Genomic DNA, 21,801 nt, shown 5'->3' with positions numbered 1-21,801 from the left:
GTTAAAGTACTGGATTTAGTTAACTTAGTCCAACAGATAGTAAAATAGGTGCCCTAAAAATGGCGAGACCCAGCGTTGATATATTTATACCACTTATAGGGGTGCTTATGTTGATATTTCAACACTGGAGTGCTCAGCACTCGGATGCTTTGATTTTGTATTGGTGCCCGATTTTGATTTATAGTTCTCCCAGGCAATGTACTGTAATCCGAACCCGGGTCCGTAAAAGTAAGACATTTATTTTAATGTAAGTTTCTTAACCCAAAAGTTTCATTCAGAAAATGCCTGACTTTTTAAAGAAATGTTTAGCTTTCATGAAAACTTTTTTTTCACCCTAAAGAGATCTGGATAGTTGTGGGAAGTTCAATTTCTTTTTTTCTTTCTTTCTCTTCTCTCTTCTCTCCTCTCTCTCTCTCTCTCTCTCTCTCTCTCTCTCTTCTCTCTCTCCTCTCTCCTCCTCTCTCTCTCTTCCTCTTCTCTCTCTCTCTCTTCCTCTCTTCTCTCCTCTCTCTCTCTCACTCTCTCTCTTCTCTTCAATTCAATTCAATTTAAATTCAGTAACTCTTAAATTACCTACATTGTCCAAAGTTAATGTTAACAACCCTGCCAGGCGAGTTCAATGCATACAACTCTCCTCCGTGGCTCCCATTGCTCTAAATACAAGTAAAAACTAAATGCATGCGCTTCAACGATCGCTGCCTGCACTGCCCGCCTGTCCAACATCACTATCTGGACGGCTCTGACTTAGGAATATGTGGACACTACAATACCGTAGGTGTCTGGTTTAGACTGTTAAACTCTCCTCTCAGACTCACATAACATCTCCATCAACGTTAATTAGAATTGGCTTCTATTCCGCAAAAAAGCATCCTTCACTCATGCTGCAAACATACCGCTTGTAAAATGACCTCCTACAATCCTCCGACTTCGGTGATGTCATTTCAAAATAGCTCCAAACCCTACTCAATAAATTGGATGCAGTCTATCCAGTGCATCCGTTTTGTTCACGCAAAAGCCCATATAGTACCCACACTGCGACCTGTAATCCTCGTTGGCTGGCCTCGTTCTATCGTCGGCAAAACCCACTGGTTCCGGTCGATTACAGACGCTGCTGGTAAAGTCCCCCTTATTCAGCTCGCTGGTCACATAGCAGCACCTTACTGTAGCAGGCTGCCAGCAGGTATATCTCTCTGGTCACCCAAAACAATTTTTCTTTGGCGCCTCTCCTTCAGTTCTTGCTGGCAATGAATCTGGAAGAACTAGCAAAATCTTGAATTGGAAACACTTATCTCCTCACTAGCTTTAAGCACCAGCCTGTCAGGCAGCTCTAGAATTCTGCACCTGTACTAGCCATTATAATTTAGGCGGCAACAGACTACCACTCTTTACCTATGTATTTATTTATTTATTTTTTAGCTCTCTTTTGCACCGCATTCATTTCTACTTACTTTGCCTTCTCCACGCAAACAACCATTCCAGTGTTTTTACTTGTATACTTGTATTTACTTCGCACCATGGCCTTTTTTATATTTTTATTTATTTATATATATATATTGTTTGCCTTCACCTCCCTTATCTCACCTCACTTGCTCACATTGTATATAGACTTATTTTTCACTGTATTATTGACTGTATGTTTATTTTACTCCATGTGTAACTATGTGTTGTTGTATGTGTCGAACTGCTTTGCTTTATCTTGGCCAGGTCGCAATTGTAAATGAGAACGTGTTCTCAACTTGYCTACCTGGTTAAATAAAGGTGAAATAAAAAAAAATAAAAAAAAAGTGTACACATAAGAACAAATGGTGGGACCATCAGCAATAAGGCATCAATAATAATAGTAGTAGTGGAAATGGGATTACCATTAACAGCAACTGCAACTACAATATTAATGAGAATAACAATACATTAAAGCAATAGTATTAGACCAGTCTCAACATGACTGAGAAGCCTCATTATGTGGTATGAAAGCCAATGATCACCTGATCCCCATCTTTCTCTGTCTCTCTCTCTCGCTCTCGCCCTCTCTTTCTCGCTCTGGGATCTGTTCCAGAACCGTTTCCCCTAAACGGAGGCAGCCATTTCCTTGAGGTTTGGGTTGAATTGCATTATTGGCACTTTTTTTCTCTTTTGGCCCCTGATTCACACACAGAACACGACACGTTCTGAGCASGAGGCCAATGGTATCATGGCGTCTTGGCGTTTGACAGTTTTACAAATGTTTACGTGACCTCCATTGTACCCTGGCGGTGGAGCGACAGGAGTCGCTCTCACGGGTTGTCAGTGTTTCAGTTTGGCTCTCTGGTGCCATCACAGCTCCGTGCTGCTCACATTGCCTGATAGAGCGAGGCCGCAGAGCCAGGATTACCGCAGGCTGTGTGTGAATAGGTGGCAGACGGGCCAGATCCCCGCTCAGATTGCAGCAGGCCCTCCCGAAACATTTCTCTCACCACACACACAACACACACACAACACACACACACACACACACACACACACACAAACACAACAACAACACAGCCACACACACACACAACACACACACAACAACACACACACACAACACACACACACACACACAACACACACACACCACACACAACACACAACACACACACACACAGGCATTCACATCCACATATAGCATGCACACCATACATACTTACACACACACACACAACATTTCAATCTTCACACATTCAACACACACACACTTAGCACAATCACTTATACACACACACTTAGACACACCACACAAGTACGTACGCACGCACGCACCACGCACCGCACCACGCAGCACGCACGCACACACACACACACACACCACACACAACACTTCACTTCCCCTCCAATATTCCACATCTCCATATCTCCCCCCACGAACCATGCGGAAACCAAGCAAATCATACTATTCCCCTGCCACCTTCTCAATTACAACATTAAAGTAAGCCTGTGCTGAAAAACTTAAGGAAATGGGGCTCCTGCTATGGTCCAACTGAACCGTGACCTACCCAACCCTCTCTACACCACCGCCCAAACCCCTCTCTACCACCTCCCCCAACCCCTCTCTACCACCAACTCCCACCCCACCCCTCTTCATACACCACCCAACCTCTCTACCACCCACAACCCTCTCTTATCTCTCCCCCAACGCTCTCCTCCACCCCACCCTATCTTCTCCCAACCCCCTAAAACTAACTCTCTACTCCCCCAACCCTCTCTAGCACACCCCGCAACCCCTCTCTCACCACCACACCCCTCTCTCCCATTCCTTCCCTCTCTCGCACATCTATCCCTCTCTCCCTTCTTCATGCTCTCTCCTTCTCTGTTACATCTCCCTCTATCATTCTCTCCTTCCCTCTTTCCCTCCCTCTCTCTCATGGTAACCATAGCTGTGGGTCCCCTGATCTCCCAGTCGTGCGTTGGGGCTCCTGTTTCTGTGGGCTGTGTTGTCTGTGACCTTCGGCCCCGTTTCAGGTTATGTGATCCAGTGTGTAGCAGGCTCCCTTCCTCTCCCATGGCACGCTCAGGGAACCAGGCCTTTATCCATCTTCCCACAGTGAAATCACTCACGTCACCCTCTTCATGCTATTGTTGTCTGGGCTGGTCTACCTGCCTGTTTGGGAGAACAGTGGTGGTAGAATTATTAATATCTTTTTCCTTCATCATTGGGAGCCTTATTCGTCTCTCTGTCCCTCTCTTCCCCTCAAATGTTTTCCATAATTCATATGATCTATTATGTAGCTCCCAGACTTCAATAATGTATTTTGGGTTTGCATATGTCTTAATTGGTGGTTTTGGCATCTGCTAWTGTGTTGAAACTCAGCTAAAATTATTATGCCTTTTGGTCGACTTTTTCCCTAGCTTATGTATTTAACCACTTATCCAGCTGTGCGATAGCCAACCCATGGAATTTACCACACTTTCAAACACTGTCACATTTTCTCCATTCTCCCAGGCCATAAAGTCTTATAAACCAAGCTCTCTACTTTGAGAGCAATATGATGTCATCTTCAATTACCTGACGCCTCCAAGGAGTGTGTGTGTGAGCAAAGTGAGGGAATGTAAGTGTGAGGTAGAATCTCCAGTTGATTTGAATATGCGTGGCCATCCACTACTTAACACCTGTCCACTTTGTGATTGATAGTGCTGTGTTATTTTAGTGTTGACCCCACTTCCTGTGTCCACACACACTCAGGCCTTATCAGTCCGGCCTCTGTGTGTAGACAAGTATAAACACATACTGTCCCAGTATTTCCTGATAGCTTCCGGGTATACAGAGATAGTGGGACAGGAGATAGTGGGACACTAACCTCATTTCCAGACACTGGTGGACCAACGTGCCAAACTTGGCCTGCGTTAGCCAATACAGATATCACGGCTCAGGCTAAGACCCAGATGCAGACACAGGAGGCGGATAGAAAGAGTCTCAGAGTTTATTACGGTACAAGGGGCCGGCAATCGGCAAGGGGCCGGCAAGTCGTAATCCAAATCAGAGTCAGGCAGGATCAGTTGTCAGGAAAGGCAGAAAGGTCAGAACTGGGAAGACTGGAAACAGGAGACAAAGGGCTGTGAGACAGGGGTTTAATAACCTTTTCTCAATAGGGGGTGCTGTTTACACTTTGAAGATTTTTCGTTCCCAGATTAAACTGCCTCGTACTCAATTCTTGCTCGTACAATATGCATATTATTATTACTATTGGATAGAAAACACTCTCTAGTTTCTAAAACCGTTTGAATTATTTCTCTGAGTGAAACAGAACTCATTCTGCAGCTCACTTCCTGTCAAGAAGTGAGATTTCTGAAATTGAGGTCTCTGTTCCAGGGTCGGTTTATAAATTCCCTTATAAGCTATGGGGCTACATGCACTGCATACGCCTTCCCCGTAGAATGTCAGTAAGCGGTGAGACTTGAATGAGCGCATAGCACCATCTGGGGAGTATAAAACCTCTTGGAACGGAAGTACCGACCTTTCGAGAGGCGCCTGACGCATGAGCTACACCGGCATGGCGTCTTCAAAAGCTTTCGGTTTAGCAGTTCTATATCTCCGGCTCTGATTTAATTTGTTTTTTGTCTTAAAAACTTCATAAGGTAGTTCATTTAAACCGACTTATAGCAGTTTATACAGTTTATTGCGATTTTCTGGAGTTTCTTTGTCAGGCGTTATCACGAGTTGGCACCTCTCCGGTACATCGCGCGTTAGCAGCTAATTCTACAGGAGTAGAGGACATCTTTCAACCAAAAGACGATTGTTCTGGACAAAGGACCACTTGCCAAGTTCTGATGGAAGATCATCCAAAAAGTAGCTATATATGATCTTAATTCCTTATATCTGTGGAAAGATGTAAAATTATTAGTCCGCCATTGATTTAGGCATGCGTCCTGTAACGCACGCTGAATGTCGAGTAACGTTAATTTTAAAAATCTAACACAGCGGTTGCATTAAGAACAATTGTCTTTCATTTGCTGTCCAACCTGATTTTTTAGTCAAGTTTACGATTAGTTATCGATTAGATTAGGTGCTCTCCAAGATGGCGCCGGCCAGATTCCTGATGTTGCTACTAATCACATTGTATAACCACGATTTGTGCTGCTAAATATGCACATTTTCGAACAAAACCTATATGCATTGTGTAATATGATGTTACAGGACTGTCATCTGATGAAGTATATCAAGGTTAGTCAAAAATTATATATTTTTGCTGGATTGTTACGATCGCTAACCTTTGCTACTGGTAAACGGCTTGTGTTTCCGGCTATTGTGGTAAGCTAATATAATTCTAAATTGTGTTTTCGCTGTAAAACACTTAAGAAATCTGAATATTGGCTGGATTCACAAGATGTTGGTCTTTCATTTGCTGTACGCTGTGTATTTTTCAGAAATGTTTTATGATGAGTATTTCGGTATTTGAGGTTGGTCTCTGTAATTATTCTGGCTGCTTCGCACTATTTCAGATTGCAGCTGCAATGTAGAACTGTGATTTATACCTGAAATATGCACATTTTTCTAAAAAACATATGCTATACACATAAAATGTTATCAGACTGTCATCTGATGAAGTTGTTTCTTGGTTAGTGTGGCGTATATTACAGTCGTATGAAAATAGATTGTGCATCCGCCTGACAATTTCCATGATTTCCATTTTATAAATAATCTGGGTGATTTGGATGCAGCAATTTCCAATTTGAGTCTGATCAAATAACTGATGGACAAGTAATATTTCGAGTAGTGAAATGAGGCTTTATTGGATTAACAGAAATGTTGCCAATATGCACTCAAAACAATAATTAGGACAGGATGCATAAAATTCGGCACCCCAATAGAAAAATCACCTCAATATTTTAGAGAGCCTCCTTTTGCGTTAAATAACAGCCTTCTAACGCTTTCCCAAAATCAGCCCTCTATGAAGAGTGTCTGATTCTGGGTAATGAAGTTATGTTGACCATTCCTCCTTACAAAAAACATCTCCAGTTCAGTTAGGTTTGATGGGTGCCGAGCATGGACAGCCCGCTCACAATCATTCCACACGATCTCCCAATTGATGTTCAGGTCTGGGACTGGGCATGGCCATTCCAGAACATTTTACTTTATCCTCCTGCGCAAACATGCACCGGGGTAATTTTGAGCATGTTGTGGCTCCGTTGTCTTGTTGAAATAACTCCACCGGCCGGCGTGACTTCAACCTTTGTGACTGATTCTTCAACATTATTCCCAAGAATTCTGCTAATTGAGGTGGAATCACAGTCGCACCCTCCAACTTTACCAAGATCCTGTACCGGCACTGGGCCACACAGCCCCAAGCATTGATGGAACCCCCACCAAAATTTGACTGGAGTTAGCAAGTGTTTTCTTGGAAACGGCTGTGTTCTTGTCGCCGCCTGCACTAACGTCCCTTTTTGACAGAATTAACTCAATCTTTTGTTCATCAGTCCACAGCAACCTTATTCCAAAACTGAAAGTGGCTTGCGCAAAGTGCGTTTGCATACTCAAGCGGACTTGTGTTGTGCGGCTCTGTGTGTGCAGAAAAGAGCTCTTCATGCGCATCACGCCTCCCATTCACAGCTTCTCCTTGTGCAAAGTGCCGCTGAATTGATTGAACGATGCACCACGTGCACACCATCATGGAGCAACGATAAGTGTTGTAGGCTCTTGAGACGTGGCTGTCTGGCTGTTTTGGACCGTTCTCACCATCCTTCCGCCTTTGCCTCTCCGCACTTATTTTACATTGGCTGCCCACTTCTGGCCTGTTAACAAAACTTTGCCTGTGGTCTTCCCATTTCCTCACTATGTTTCTCTCACAGTGGACCACTGTGAGCAGCTTAAATCTCTGCGATAGCTTTTGTAGCCTTGCCTCTAAACCATAATGATGTGAAGCAATCTTTGTTTTCCAGGTCAATATCTGGAGGTCGTTTAAGCCCCCATGTTGCCACTCTTTCAGAGGAGAGTCAAAGAGAAACACACAGAATTGCCAAATTGCGCCACCCTTAAATATGCATATTTCCTATGATTGGATTGCACTTGTCATGAGTTCAAGCTTAATGAGCTCACCGAAAGCCATGTGTTGTTCCAGATTAATCAGTGCTAAAGTAGTTTAAAACCAAGGCTATTCAAATCAACAAATGACCAAGACGGTCGCCACATTTTGCACTAGCCTATTTTCACATCTGATTTATCTTCAACAACTAATATGCTACACTAAATCTTTGTATGTCAGGACAATACCCCACGCTACTAGCATTTTATTAGAAAACGAATGCAAGCCACTGCTGATCATATTTTCTGTGGCGACAGAGTAAATTATAATGCAGCCTCAGGGCTGCCCAACATTTTTCACGATCTGTATATCTTATTTGTCGAAATGTGATAGCTACCTATGCAGGAAAAAATGGTGAGAAAAAAAAGTTGTGTCTTTTGCTATCGTGGTTAGCTAATAGATTTACATATTGTGTCTTCCCTGTAAAACATTTTAAAAATCAGAAATGAGCTGGATCACAAGATGTGTATCTTTCATCTGGTGTCTTGACTTGTGATTTATGATATTTAGATGCTAGTATTACTTGTGACGCTACTGCTATGCTAGGCTAATGACTGGTCAGCTTTTTTACTGTGGGGGGTGCTCCCGGATCCGGGATTGGGACCAATTAGAAGTTAATTCTAGATACATGGAAAGTGTGATATATACGGTGGGTGCGGGGCAACAGAAGGCGAACAGCAGAGGGGCTAAGGACCTTAGAGATGGGGAAAGGGCCRATACAACGGGGGGGAAATTTGCGGGACTCCACCCGGAGGGGCAGATCCCGAGTGGAAAGCAACACACTCTGCTCRAGACGGTAGTGGGAGCAGGGGTCTGGTGGCAGTCCGCCTGTCGTCGATACCTGGAGGTGGTCCAGGCTCTCTTTCAGGTACGGCGACAGCAACTGACAAACATMTGGGCAGAAGGTATGCTGACCTCTTCCTCTTGCTTCGGGAAGAGCGGGGGCTGATATCCCAGGGAACACTCAAAAGGCGAGAGACCAGTAGTAGAACAGGGAAGGGTGTTGMAGGCATATTCCAACCACATGAGTTGCTGGCTCCAGGTGGTGCAATTGGTGGAGACGAGGCAATGAAGAGTCGTCTCCAGGCCCTGATTGGCTCGCTCCAACTGGCCGTTAAACTGGCAATGAAAAGCAGAGGACAGGCTGGCCGACGACCCAATGAGGGTGCAGAACGCCTTCCAGAACCGGGATGAGAASTGAGGACCTTGTCGACCGGAAGTCCATGGATCCGGAAGACGTGCTGCACCATGAGCTGGGCCATCTCCTTAGCTGAGGGCAACTTAGGAAGGGGGATAAAATGGGTGGCTTTGGAAAACCTATCCACCACCGTAAGGATGGTGGTGTTGCCATCTGATGGAGGGAGACCCGTCCAAGGATATATGGGACCAGGGGCGGTGAGGAACAGGGAGTGGTTGAAGAAGCCAGCCGGAGCTTGCCAAGGAGTCTTGTTCTGCGCACACACAGTGCAGGCGGCAACGAACGTGGAGACGTCAGGAACCATGGTGGGCCACCAAAAACGTTTTCGGACGAAAGCGAAGGTCCGATAGGAGCCAGGATGACAGGTGAGTCTTGAGAAATTTGCCCATTCCAGGACCGGAGTACGTGCAGAATCCGGGACAAACATCTGGTAAGCTGGGCCCTCCCTGGGGAGAGTGCATCAGGCTTCACATTCTTGGACCCCGGGCGGTAGGAGATAGTGAAATGGAAAGAGTGAATAACAGGGCCCATCTCGCTTGCCTGGAGTTGAGACGCTTGGCGGTGCGGAGATATTCCAGGTTCTTAGGGTCCGTCCACACCAAGAATGGATGTTCAGCCCCTAACCAGTTACTCCACTCCTCCAACGCCATCTTAACTGCAAGTAATTCTCAATTTCCCACGTCATAGTTCCTTTCAGCGGGGTTAAGACGATGGTAAAGGAAGGTGCAGGGATGCAGCTTCTGGTCCTCGGCAGAATGCTGGAACAGGACAGCCTCCACTCTGACGTCCGAGGCGTCGACCTCCACCACAAACTGACGGGACGGGTCCGGATAGATTAAGATGGGAGCTGTAGTGAATCGCTGCTTGAGGTCTGAGAAAGCCCGGTCAGCTGCTGGAAACCATATGAACAGAACCTTGGGAGAGGTGAGTGCAGAGAGGGGGGAAGCAAGGGTGCTGTAACCTCAGATGAAACGACGGTAGAAATGAGCAAACCCCAGGAAACTTTGTAGCTGCACTCTGGATGTGGGTTGAGGCCAATCCACCACCGCTCTCACCTTGTCAGGGTCCACCTGAATATTCCCTGCAGCGATGACGTATCCTAGGAAGGAGATGGTGGAGCGATGGAACTCACATTTATCTGACTTCACGAAAAGCTGGTTCTCCAGGAGATGCTGGAGGACCTGTCGGACATGGAGGATGTGCTCTTGAGCTGACTGGGAATAAATTAGGATGTTGTCGAGGTTGACAAAGACAAATTGGTTCAACATGTCATGGCGCACATCATTGACCAGAGCCTGGAACACTGCAGGAGCGTTGGTCAGTCCGAACGGCATCACCAGGTACTCGTAGTGCCCGCTAGCCATGTAAAACGCTGTCTTCCACTCGTCTCCTTCCCGTATCCGAACCAGATGTGAAGGTCCAACTTGGAGAAAATGACCGTCCCCTGGAGAGGCTCGAAAGCTGAGGAAATGAGTGGTAGCGGGTAACGTTTAACCGTAAAGTCAATAAGACCCCGGTATTCGATACATGGACGCAGCAGGGGAGGCAGATGGATGCATAATCCCTGCAGCGAGAAAGTCCTCAATGTACCCTTTCATTGCTTTGGTCTCCAGACCCGACAGGGAATATAGTCGTACCAGTGGCAGTGCGGTGCCTGGGAGAAGGTTGATGCAGAGGAGGAGATGTGGCGCAGGCAGAGTTGAAAACCTCCCGTGAAGTCCTGGTACTCCGCGGGAACGGCGGAGAGGATCGAGGCTTTACCCATTCCCGCAAGGAGACATTCCGGGGCAGGCTSCGCCGACTTCAGACAATGTGCATGGCAAAACGGACTCCAACCCGTGATGGAACCCGTAACCCAGTCGATTAGGTGGTTGTGCATCTGGAACCATGAAGACCCCAAAACCATGGGTACATGAGGAGACTCAGGAGCAGAAACTGCATAGCCTCACAGTGGTTGCCTGACACTCGCAGGTTGATCGGAACCGTATTGTGGGTGACAAAGGTTGTTGAAAAGTGTGTAGCAGAACAACTGATTGCCCACCTCAACAACAGCCCCTTCCCCTTACACTCCATGCAGTTTGGCTTCAGAGCGAAACACTCCACAGAAACGGCCAACTGCTTTCTTCTGGAAAATCTGAAGTCCAAGATGGACAAAGGGGGCGTTTTTGGGGCTGTGTTTCTGGACCTAAGGAAGGCTTTTGATACTGTTAACCATGAGATTCTCATCACAAAATTGTCCAAGTTCAACTTTTCCCCCGATGCCTTGAGATGGATGAAATCATACCTTGAAGGCAGAACTCAGTGTGTCAGAGTGAGCAATGAGCTGTCGCCCACTCTTAGCTATGATGTGGGCGTGCCCCAAGGGTCAATACTGGGGCCCCACCTGTTCAGCCTGTACATTAATGATCTGCCTTCTGTCTGTACTGGGTCTGAAGTTCAAATGTATGCAGATGATACAGTGATATCTGTGCATGCAAAGAGCAAACAACAAGCTGCACAAGAACTCACTACTGTAATGGTCCAGGTTCCAAAGTGGCTCAGTGACTCGTGTTTGCATCTCAATGTGAAAAAAACTGTTTGCATGTTCTTCACAAAGAGGGCAACAGATGCTACTGAGCCAGATGTCTACGTGTCAGGGGAGAAGCTCCAGGTGGTATCTGATTTTAAGTACCTTGGCATCATACTTGATTCCAACCTCTCTTTTAAAAAGCAGTTGAAAAAGGTAATTCAAATAACCAAATTCAACCTAGCTATTTCCCGATTTATACGAAATTGTTTGACTACAGAGGTAGCAAAACTGTACTTCAAATCTATGATACTCCCCCACTTAACATACTGCTTGACTAGTTGGGCCCAAGCTTGCTGTACAACATTAAAACCTATTCAGTCTGTCTACAAACAGGCTCTCAAAGTGCTTGATAGGAAGCCCAATAGCCATCATCACTGTTACATCCTCAGAAAGCATGAGCTCCTGAGTTGGGAAAATCTTGTGCAATACACCAACGCATGTCTTGTATTCAAGATCCTAAATGGCCTGGCTCCCCCTCCACTCAGTATTTTTGTTAAACAGAAAAACCAAACATATGGCAGCAGATCCACAAGGTCTGCCATGAGAGGTGACTGTATAGTTCCATAAGGAAAAGCACCTTTAGTAAATCCGCTTTCTCTGTGAGAGCTTCCCATGTCTGGAATACACTGCAATCAGACACACATAACTGCACCACATATCAGACTTTCACAAAATGCATGAAGACATGGCTAAAGGTCAATCAGATTTGTGAACATAATCCCTAGCTGTGTATTGCCGCTTTCCATGTTGTCTGTTGTCTGTAGCTTGTGAGGTGTGGAAACACTTTGTTGCTTTTATGAATTTTGTCTTGCTGCTTTTTGTTCTATGTTGCTCTGTCTGTATGCTACGTCTTGCTTGTCCTATGTTTCTCTGTCTGTATGCTACGTCTTGCTTGTCCTATGTTGCTCTGTCTGTATGCTACGTCTTGCTTGTTTTATGTTGCTCTGCGTGTGCTCACTGCTCAATGATTGTCTATATTGTAATTGTTTTTAATAACCTGCCCAGGGACTGCGGTTGAAAATTAGCCGGCTGGCTAAAACCGGCACTTTTACTGAAACATTGATTAATGTGCACTGTCCCTGTAAAAATAAAATAAACTCAATAAACTCTGCCAATAGAATGCCAATCCAGCGTTCTGACGTCCATCGGGATGGAAAGGACTTGAGTGGAGATACCCAGCTCCGACACCAGGGTAGTGTCCATAAAGCTCTTATCGGCCCCAGAGTCAATGAGCTCCCGGATGGATTTGAACTGGTCTCCCCACAACAAGGTAACATAGAGGGGGAAATGAGTAGTGAGAGATTGGAAACTCCCCGTACAGCTCCCCAGTGTACTCGTACCAACTGATGAGCCTGGTCTTTTAATGGGCAGGTAGATAAGAAATGTCCCGTAGCTCCACAATACAGATAACCCTTAGTGTTCAGTCTGCGTAAGCGCTCAGCAGGAGACAATCTAGCCCTGCCCAGATGCATGGGCTCTGGAGGAGGCGAGTCGACAGCCCTTGTGATTTCTGAGGGAACTCGGGTGACACTGGATTCTCTGGGAAATGTAGACCAGGGATTTCTGGGATTCCTCGGAGGTGAGGGGGAATTTGAGGAMGAGCGTGGGCGACAGGGAAAATACCCCCTCTCCCTCCTACGTTCCCGTAGCTGCMCATTGATCCGGATGGTCAAGTCTATGAGGGAGTCGAGGTCCATGGGCAGCTCCAGGGCTGCGAGCTCGTCTTTAATCACATCCGATAATAAGTGAAGGAACATGTCGAACATGGCTTCCAGGTTTCAGGCACTCTCAGCTGCCAATGTGCAGAAATCCACAYTACGGAAGTCTTRACGTAGTTGGAGCAGCTTACGAGCAGCCTCTCTCCCAGACAACGGAGAATCGAACACTTTTCATTCCTCAGCCAGGAAAATGGTGTACTGTTTCTCCCACAYCGCCGTAGCCCCGGCGAGGGCCCTCCCGGACATCAGCGTTATCAAGTACGCTATCTTCGAGCGGTCCAAGGGGAACGAAGAAGGCTGCAGCTTGAAGATGAGGGAGCACTGGGAGAGAAACGCCCAGCAGGTTCCAGAATCTCCAGAGCCGCTGGTGGCAGGGTTGCTAAGAGTCTGGGGGATTACTGTTGTGGCTTGCTGCCTAGTTGGGAATCCGTGGAATTGCTCTAGCAGTGTATTGAACGCATGGTCATGGCATTCTGCCAGCCTCCATAAGGCTGCAGTAACTCCTTGTGTCTTTCAATGGTGGCTCCTTGGGAGGAGACAGCGTTGCRGAGCTGGTCCGAGTCTGCTTGGTCAGTCATGGCCAGTTCGTACTATCRCGGCTCAGGCTAAGACCTAGATGCAGACACAGGAGGCGATAGTATGAGTTTGAGAGTTTATTACCGTACAAGGGGCAGGCAATCGGTAGGTCAAGGCAGGCAAAGAGTCGTAATCCAAATCAGAGTCAGGCAGGTACAGGATGGCAGGCAGGATCAAGGTCAGGACAGGCAGAAAGGTCAGAACTGGGAAGAATAGAAAAAGTAAAAACTAGAGCACAGGAAACACGGGAACACACTGGTAGGACTTGACGGGACAAGACAAACTGGCAACAGATGAACAGAAAATGCAAGTATWAATACACATGAGGCAATGGGAGACACCTGGTGGGGTTGGAGACAATCACAAGACAGGTGAAACATGTGCCGGGAGAAATTCCCAGCACATAGTCATTGGCTTAATCGAACTAATCTACCAACCAATCATCTCCTACGACACCTTCCCCTTAACCCACCCCGTACTCTAGCACACCACAAGCACAGAGCTACACCTCGCAGTAGTGTGACTCCATAAAATCTTCCACAGAGTGGGTTAGATAAAATGGGTTTTGATGTCCATTATCACATTCTGCACTAGTTCCTCTTCTGCAGCCTAATGGTGTTAGATTGGCGGCAGCCAGTGTCTGGCAGGATTCAGAGGTGCATAGGATTGATTAACAACACTGTTATTCTTTCTACTAAAACTGTGGCGCATCACCTATGCACAAAACCCCATAGTATAGKTCTATGACAGCACATAAGTCTGTGGGTTACTGATGTCATCAAATATTCAAARTGCCTTATATTGCCAATAWGTTTTACTATCCCTTTAGTTCTGAAGTATCCTAAAGACATCATTAAGGGCCCAGATTTGTTGCACTTGAAGTTGAAGCTGATTCTCATCCTCCCTATGTGTTTCACTACGGGATGCTTGTTTTCTGCCTCCTACGGAATTCCTCTGAAAATATATTGTTTGGAGTAACGTGAAACTCAGGGCTGTTGACACAGCCAGAGCTACAGCTTCCCAAAGCAGACAGCCATACAGCCAGGGAGCCAGCCAGCCATGAAGTAGCCAACCAGCCAGCCAGCCACAGAGCAGCCAGCCACGGAACAGCCAGCGAGCTACAGAGCAGCCGACCAGCCAGCCACAGAGCAGGCTACCAGTCAGCCGGCCACAGAGCAGCCGACCAGCCAGCCATGGAGCAGCCATTCAGCCCCAGATTATCAGACCAGCCAGCTAGCCACGGAGCAGCTGACCAGCCAGCCAGCCACAGGGCAGCCAGTCAAYCAGTCAGCCACAGAGCAGCCGACCAGCCAGCTACGGAGCAGCCAGACACGGAGCAGCCAGCCACGCAGCAGCCAGCCACAGAGCAGTCTAGCCCAGTGTTATCCTCTGCTCCGACCGACACGTCTACCCACCTCCCCGGTGATTGACATATCTCATTAACATAGAGTTATTTAACACCCAAACACTAAGAGCTGGACACATAATCCAGCCCATCCTGCCCACCTTAAGCTGTGACTCAGGCCACTAAATCCATAAACAATGGGGCTAGGACCCACACTGACACACACACACACATACACAAATCACACCCACCTCTATTTCCTCTTAGAGTCGGATGACAGGTAGCCTAGCTACCCAGAAGGGTTTTAGAGCTGAACTGACGTGTAGCCTATTTTGAGATATTGGATGGTATATAAAAACAATTGGTGTAATGAACCCTTGATAATTTAGGCCAGGAGGACCCATTATCATTGCCAGCATTGCTAAACTAATCTAGATGGAGAAGAGGGTTGAGGCAGACATTTTTAACATTACTGTCACGAATCCCGCCGAGGATGGTGCCTCTTCCTGTTCGGGCGGCGCTCGGCGGTCGTCGTCACCGGCCTACTAGCTGCCATCGATTMTTTTCTTTTTGTTTCTGTTAGTTTGGGCTGATTGGGTGCACCTGTTTTGAGTTTAGTTTGGTGGGTAGGCTATTTAAGGGCAGGTAGCCCGCTGGCTGTGGTGCGGGCTTCTGTCAGAGCTGCTAGGAGAACTGGGTGGATGAAGTCAAGCGCAGAGAGCAGGTTTCAAGAAACGTGGATTTAATTTTCCAATACACAGGGAAAACGATCATGCCCTAAAACACACGRGCGCATGAAAAGATGAGTCCAAAAACATCGGACTAAACTGTTCCGAGAAAATAACAAAATCCACATACAAATCCAACACCAACATAACAGAATACAAGCCCGCACAACAGCCAGCGGGCTACCTGCCCTTAAATAGCCTACCCACCAAACTAAACTCAAAACAGGTGCACCCAATCAGCCCAAACTAACAGAAACAAAAAGAAAAGAATCGATGGCAGCTAGTAGGCCGGTGACGACGACCGCCGAGCGCCGCCCGAACAGGAAGAGGCACCATCCTCGGCGGGATTCGTGACAATTACTGTTTATTTTAGAGAGTAAAACATCTAGCATCACCAGTAACGTTCAATATTTTTCACTGGATTTGATATTCATATTAAAATGATAAAATGATTATGATATGTTGAAAGTTCTGTACTGCTTTGTTTAGAATATTCACGTTCTTTAAAGGTCATATTGCTCAACAGTAAACCACAACTAATCCAGAACGCTGCAGCCCGCCTGGTTTTCAACCCTCCCAAGTTCTCTCACGTCATCCCACTCCTCCACACACTACACTGGCTTCCAGTCGAAGCTCATATCCACTACAAGACCATGGTGCTTACCTACAGAGCAGCAAGAGGAACTACCCCTCCCTACCGTCGGGTTATGCTCAAACCCTACACCCCAACCTGAGCACTCCATCTCTTAGAACCTCAGGTCTCTTGGAACTCCCACCCCTACGGGAGGKCAGCTCACACTCAGCCCAGACCAAGCTCTTCTCTGTCCTGGCACCCCAATGGTGGAACCAGCTTCCGCCTGAAGCTAGAACAGCAGAGTCCCTGCCTATCTTCCGAAAACATCTGAAACCCTACCTCTTCAAACAGTATCTTAAATAATCGTCCTCCTCACCTCGACCTCTTCCATGTCCTCTTCCATGTCCATATCTTTCCGGGCTCTGTGTAAGCTATTCATTATAGCTATTAGCCATACAGCCACAACCTGAACAAAAACACTGCCCTCTCATCTGCCTCTGTGTGATGATTCAGGTGGGGAGATTGTGTGAGATGTAGCCCCACAAGGATGGCTGCTTTCCCCACAATGATGGCTGAGTAATCGTGGCCTCAGCAGCCACCCGGGAACCAGGAACACAGTCAGCCGATATAAACCAMTGAGTCAACACCTGGCTTGGCACCCAACACTCCCCCCTACCCCCAGCCCCTGCTCTGTCCATCCGGCCCTCTCTCAGCATGTCCCTGTCCGGCCATCGTGCCTCTTCTCCCACTGCCCCCTGCTCTGTCCAGTCTGTTCTGACCAAAGCCACAGTGGTGAGCTCTATGGAGCCCACATGCAACAGGAAAATATGATTGGCCTCAAAACCACTACCGGACCGGGGAAAACACACATACGCATGACAAGGGAGTGTCCTCAAACGCTCACCAGACTGACTCAAACTCATACACACAAGCACGCACACACACACGTACACTCTCTCTTATCTGAACAGTACAGTCCGTTCAATGAGCTGTGGTTGCTCAACATCTCCAGATAAGATGTGTATGTGAATGAATGGGAATTCACTGGGGGATTTTAGCACGTTTTTTTACTCAGTCCTGCTTTATAAGCAAAGTTTCAAGTGTACTCTCTGGGAGACACTCAAAACTCTTATCAAACCCATTAAGCTGTAGAATTTCAAAGGGATAGGTACTGTGTCTTGAGAATGTCAGGTATCACGTCCAGAGTTAAGCGTATTGGGTTTTATGAATTTAGGTTCCCATATCACACACCGCCCCTCATCCAGGCATCCTGAGCATGTAGAGATGTGAGGAGGTGAGATAGATCAGCTCCAGACTGATATCTGGCCTGCTGGCCTTATCTGCCTGTCCCCAGCTGGATCAGATGGCCTCTAACCCCAGACACAGGCTGCTATCAGGCCCAGCAGAGAGAACCCTGCCCTGGGTAGGACAAAGCCGGATGGCTCCCTGCCTGGTCTTCCTCTGACTGACTGGCCATGATTTGTTACACATGAGAGATAAGCCAGCCGTGTGCTGGGGTTAAGCGTGCCACTTAAAAGGCACTGGTTCTCTGTGATCACGAGTGCACTCTCCCGCTACCCCTTAACCCCTAACCCTCATCTCTCTTTCTCTTGTCTGTCTCCCGCTCTCATTTTCTCTCTTTTCCTTTCTCTGTATTCAGCTGCTGTCGTTCTTTCTCTTTCTGTGCCTCCTGTCTCTTCCTCTCTCCTTCTTTCTAAAATAATGACACGTGGCCACAGAAAGAGACAAAGTTGATATTTTAAATTATACTTTATTTCATATAAAAACAAAACAATAAAACAAATAAATTAGATATTTCTAAAATAATAATCTTGAGGATTTTTTAAAAAGAACATTGTGATTGTTACAATTGTATTGGGAGTACATAAATGGAATGTCATGCAGTTGATCCTGACGTTGTGTAGTATGGGAATCAAAACAACAACACTGAAGATCTTTGTTATAAAACTCTCGATGTCGAAGGGCTAAGTTAAATTCAAAGAGGCTGTTCTGAAGCTCATGGTTTGGTTTTCAGTTGGAGGTCATGCATTGGTATAGCTGCCTTACAGGAGGAAAAAAATAATTTTGAGCTAATTTGCTGAATGTTTTGTTTTATAAAAATGATGACACACCAAATAAATCTCACACCTCAACAGTAAGGATATCAATGTACACAAAAAGGTAGCCATCCCCACTGCCCTGCTACCTGAATAGCTTTTCTTATTTATTTATTTTTACTGTATGAGCATTAAGCTTTGCTTTCAACTGACAACATCACAATCTTTATTCTAAAAATGCTTTTGAGTCATCTGAATGAAAAACAAACCAGGGCAGTTAGATTGTGAAGCGTTGTTGAAACAGCAACATGCTAGGCTTATCTATATGATTTGAGGTTAACCCTTTGCATTCTCTGGATGACATTTCTAGAGTTCTTCCCAATGGTAACAGAGCATCAGAATTAGCATTTGTATATTAAAGATGGTAGCAGGATAAAGATGGCTATCAGTGGGAGCCAAGCATTAACATAATAAGGGACTCTTCATTTRCACACAGGCTGAGGGACTGAGGCTACCCCTGGATCACCCTACCCTCCCTGTCCCCAAAGTGTCCCCATAGTCACACCCATCAGGATTGCCAAAGAGCCTATTGTCCAGGTCCGGCCTCAGCCTGTACCCCTGCAAACACACTGGGCCTGGTTAAAGGGTTAGAGGGGAAACAAAAGAGGAGGATTCTCCCATTTGAAATCAATCACACTGGGCCTTTCACATTCAGACATGCAGGTCCAGTCCTTTTCTTTTCATACAGCACTGACAGTAGAAGCTGGGCTGCTCCCCCTGTATTCCCACAGTGTCCTGTGTTGAATTGTATTCTTCTCTTCCAGGGCCCAGACCATACTGTTCTTACAGTTAGTTTATGTATGCAACAATTGAAAGCATAAGGGATTGGGGGTCCTGAGGGCTTTGACCGACTGGCCTCAATGCCATATAAAGGCCAGAGCAGAGTACAAACGGGGCTGAGGTTGTTTTGATGAAATGGAATGAGAATCGCGAGGACRTTTAGTCCGTTAAAACACTTGAATACATAATTTCTTTCTTCACCTCAGTTGAACACCTTCATTTTCGTATCATTTAGAATAATTTATAAAAGGTAATTGTCTTTTTTGTGATATGTACATAAAATATTTGTATATTTTAATATATTCACAGGAAATCAAAAATGCAGGCACTTTGCTGCCCCTACAGCAACTTTGTAAYAMAAGAGATCCTGAGATTTAAGACAATTTTAAATAGCAAAATGTAAAATAATCTTATATACAGAGAGATTTATATTTAACAATCAACTTCTCTGTTTTTTTTTATATCAAAATAAATATTTTTGGTAACACCTTATTGTAAGGGTCTGCAATAAATCATTTATAAGGCATTTATAAACCATTTACACATTTTTGCAGTCCGTAATCTAAAGTGTGCACTATTTATACTTTATAAACACTTTATAAAGGTTTTGAGTGACCAGTGTAATTTCTCACAAAAACATGGTAGACATTCCAGCAGTACCTGGTAAAAGAATAAGCATTCAACACAGGATGTTTAAGGAAATATATATACATGTGTGAATAACTTGCTTACTAACATTTACAAATGTAGGAATAATTAGTAATAAAATGTGAGCAAACTATTTGTAAATGCCWTATAATGCCTTATGAATGGTTTATTATGGACACTTAAAATAAAGTGTTAACMTATTTTTTGTTAAAACATATTTTTCTGGTTTAAAAGCCCAGTTTGGATCCCRTTCAGAGACAAGCTCGGATGAGTTTGAGTACAAGAAGACCATTGTTGATCCTCTCTGTAGAGACCCAAACAAAAGAGAGTCCTTTTACTATAAAACCCCAAACCTGATAAGAAGAAGAAGAGGCAGCCATTTTAGATGACCAGGGTCCTGTAGTGCCAAGGTTTGAGATACTGTTCTTAGGCACAGTCCCAGAGCAGACAGTCCAAGTACCACTTTTCATGCAACATGGTTGTTTTCCAACGCAAACTTCTCCAGGTAATGCCCTTTGAGCCAGAGGACTCCCGTTGGAGCCACAGTCTACCGCAGTGCCGTTTTCAGGTCTACCCGAGAATGCACGTCGTGGTAACCCAGCAGACAGGGGTCGGTGGACAGGGCATCGTGRATAAAGACAGAGTCATTGTCCGAGGAGCAAGAACTGGAGGTGTCCTCGCACGACGGGGAGTACTGTTCAAAGGGTGTCGACAGGTCCAAGTACTAAAAAAAAGAAGTAGGAGCGAAACAGTTAAGTTTGGTAACACTTTGCATTTGTGTTGTTGTGTATTTTATTGTATTTTTAAGCTTGACGTTTGTGTTGTGTGATTGTATAGTAGGTTTGACATTTATCTGAGACTGTGCTGTGTACAAACCCAGAGAGATTTGGTTTCTAATCTTGAACTACAGGGTGTCTACAGTAATAAACTAAATCTATAGCTGGAAAGACTTGTTGCAACAGGACACTGGCGAGCAGATTGTGTGTGTGTTGTGTGTGTTTGTGTAATGTGTGTGTGTGTGTGTGTGTGTTGTGTGTGTGTGTGTGTGGTGGCGTGTGTGTGTGTGTGTGTATGCTTGTGTGTGACGGGGGTCCAAGACACCCCTCCGTCAGAGATAGACAGGCAGCACTGTGTCTAGGCTCCTCCACCAGCTGTTTGAAGGTTGGGTCGTTGTGTGGGCACAGGGCATGCCAGCACTCCTCATCTTATGTAGCTGGGCACACATACAGAGCAAGCTAGTATAGGTTAACACATGAGCAGGGGCTGGAGTTAGTATAGGGTATATACACATAGACAGCAGGGCTAGGTTAGGTATCAGCGGTATATCACATACAGACAGGGACGGCTAGTTGCTATCAGGGTATATACACATAGACAGACAGGGCTAGTTAGATCCCTAGGACGCCTGACCTATAACACTAGACAGATAGGGCTAGTTAGTATCAGGGTATATACAACATAGACAGACAGGGCTAGTTAGTATCAGGGTATATACACATAGACAGACAGGGTAAGTTAGTATCAGGGTATATACACATAGACAGACAGGGCTAGTTAGTATCAGGGTATATACACATAGACAGACAGGGCTAGTTAGTGTCAGGGTATATACACATAGACAGACAGGGCTAGTTTAGTATAGGGTATATACACATAGACAGACAGGGCTAGTTAGTATCCAGGGTATATACACATAGACAGATAGGGCTAGTTAGAATCAGGGTATATACACATAGACAGACAGGGCTAGTTAGTACCAGGGTATATACCATAGACAGACAGGGCTAGTTAGTATCAGGTATATACACATAGACAGACAGGCTAGTTAGTATCAGGGTATACACTAGACAGATAGGGCTAGTTCGTATCAGGGTATATACACATAGACAGATAGGGCCAGTTAGTACCAGGGTATATACACATAGACAGATAGGGCTAGTTAGTATCAGGGTATATACACATGCAGATAGGGTAGTTGTATCAGGGTATATAACATAGACAGACAGGGCTAGT

The sequence above is a fragment of the Salvelinus sp. IW2-2015 genome, linkage group LG23, assembly GCF_002910315.2.
Source record: "Salvelinus sp. IW2-2015 linkage group LG23, ASM291031v2, whole genome shotgun sequence".
Classification (NCBI taxonomy): domain Eukaryota; kingdom Metazoa; phylum Chordata; class Actinopteri; order Salmoniformes; family Salmonidae; genus Salvelinus; species Salvelinus sp. IW2-2015.
This window is presented reverse-complemented; position numbering follows the sequence as displayed.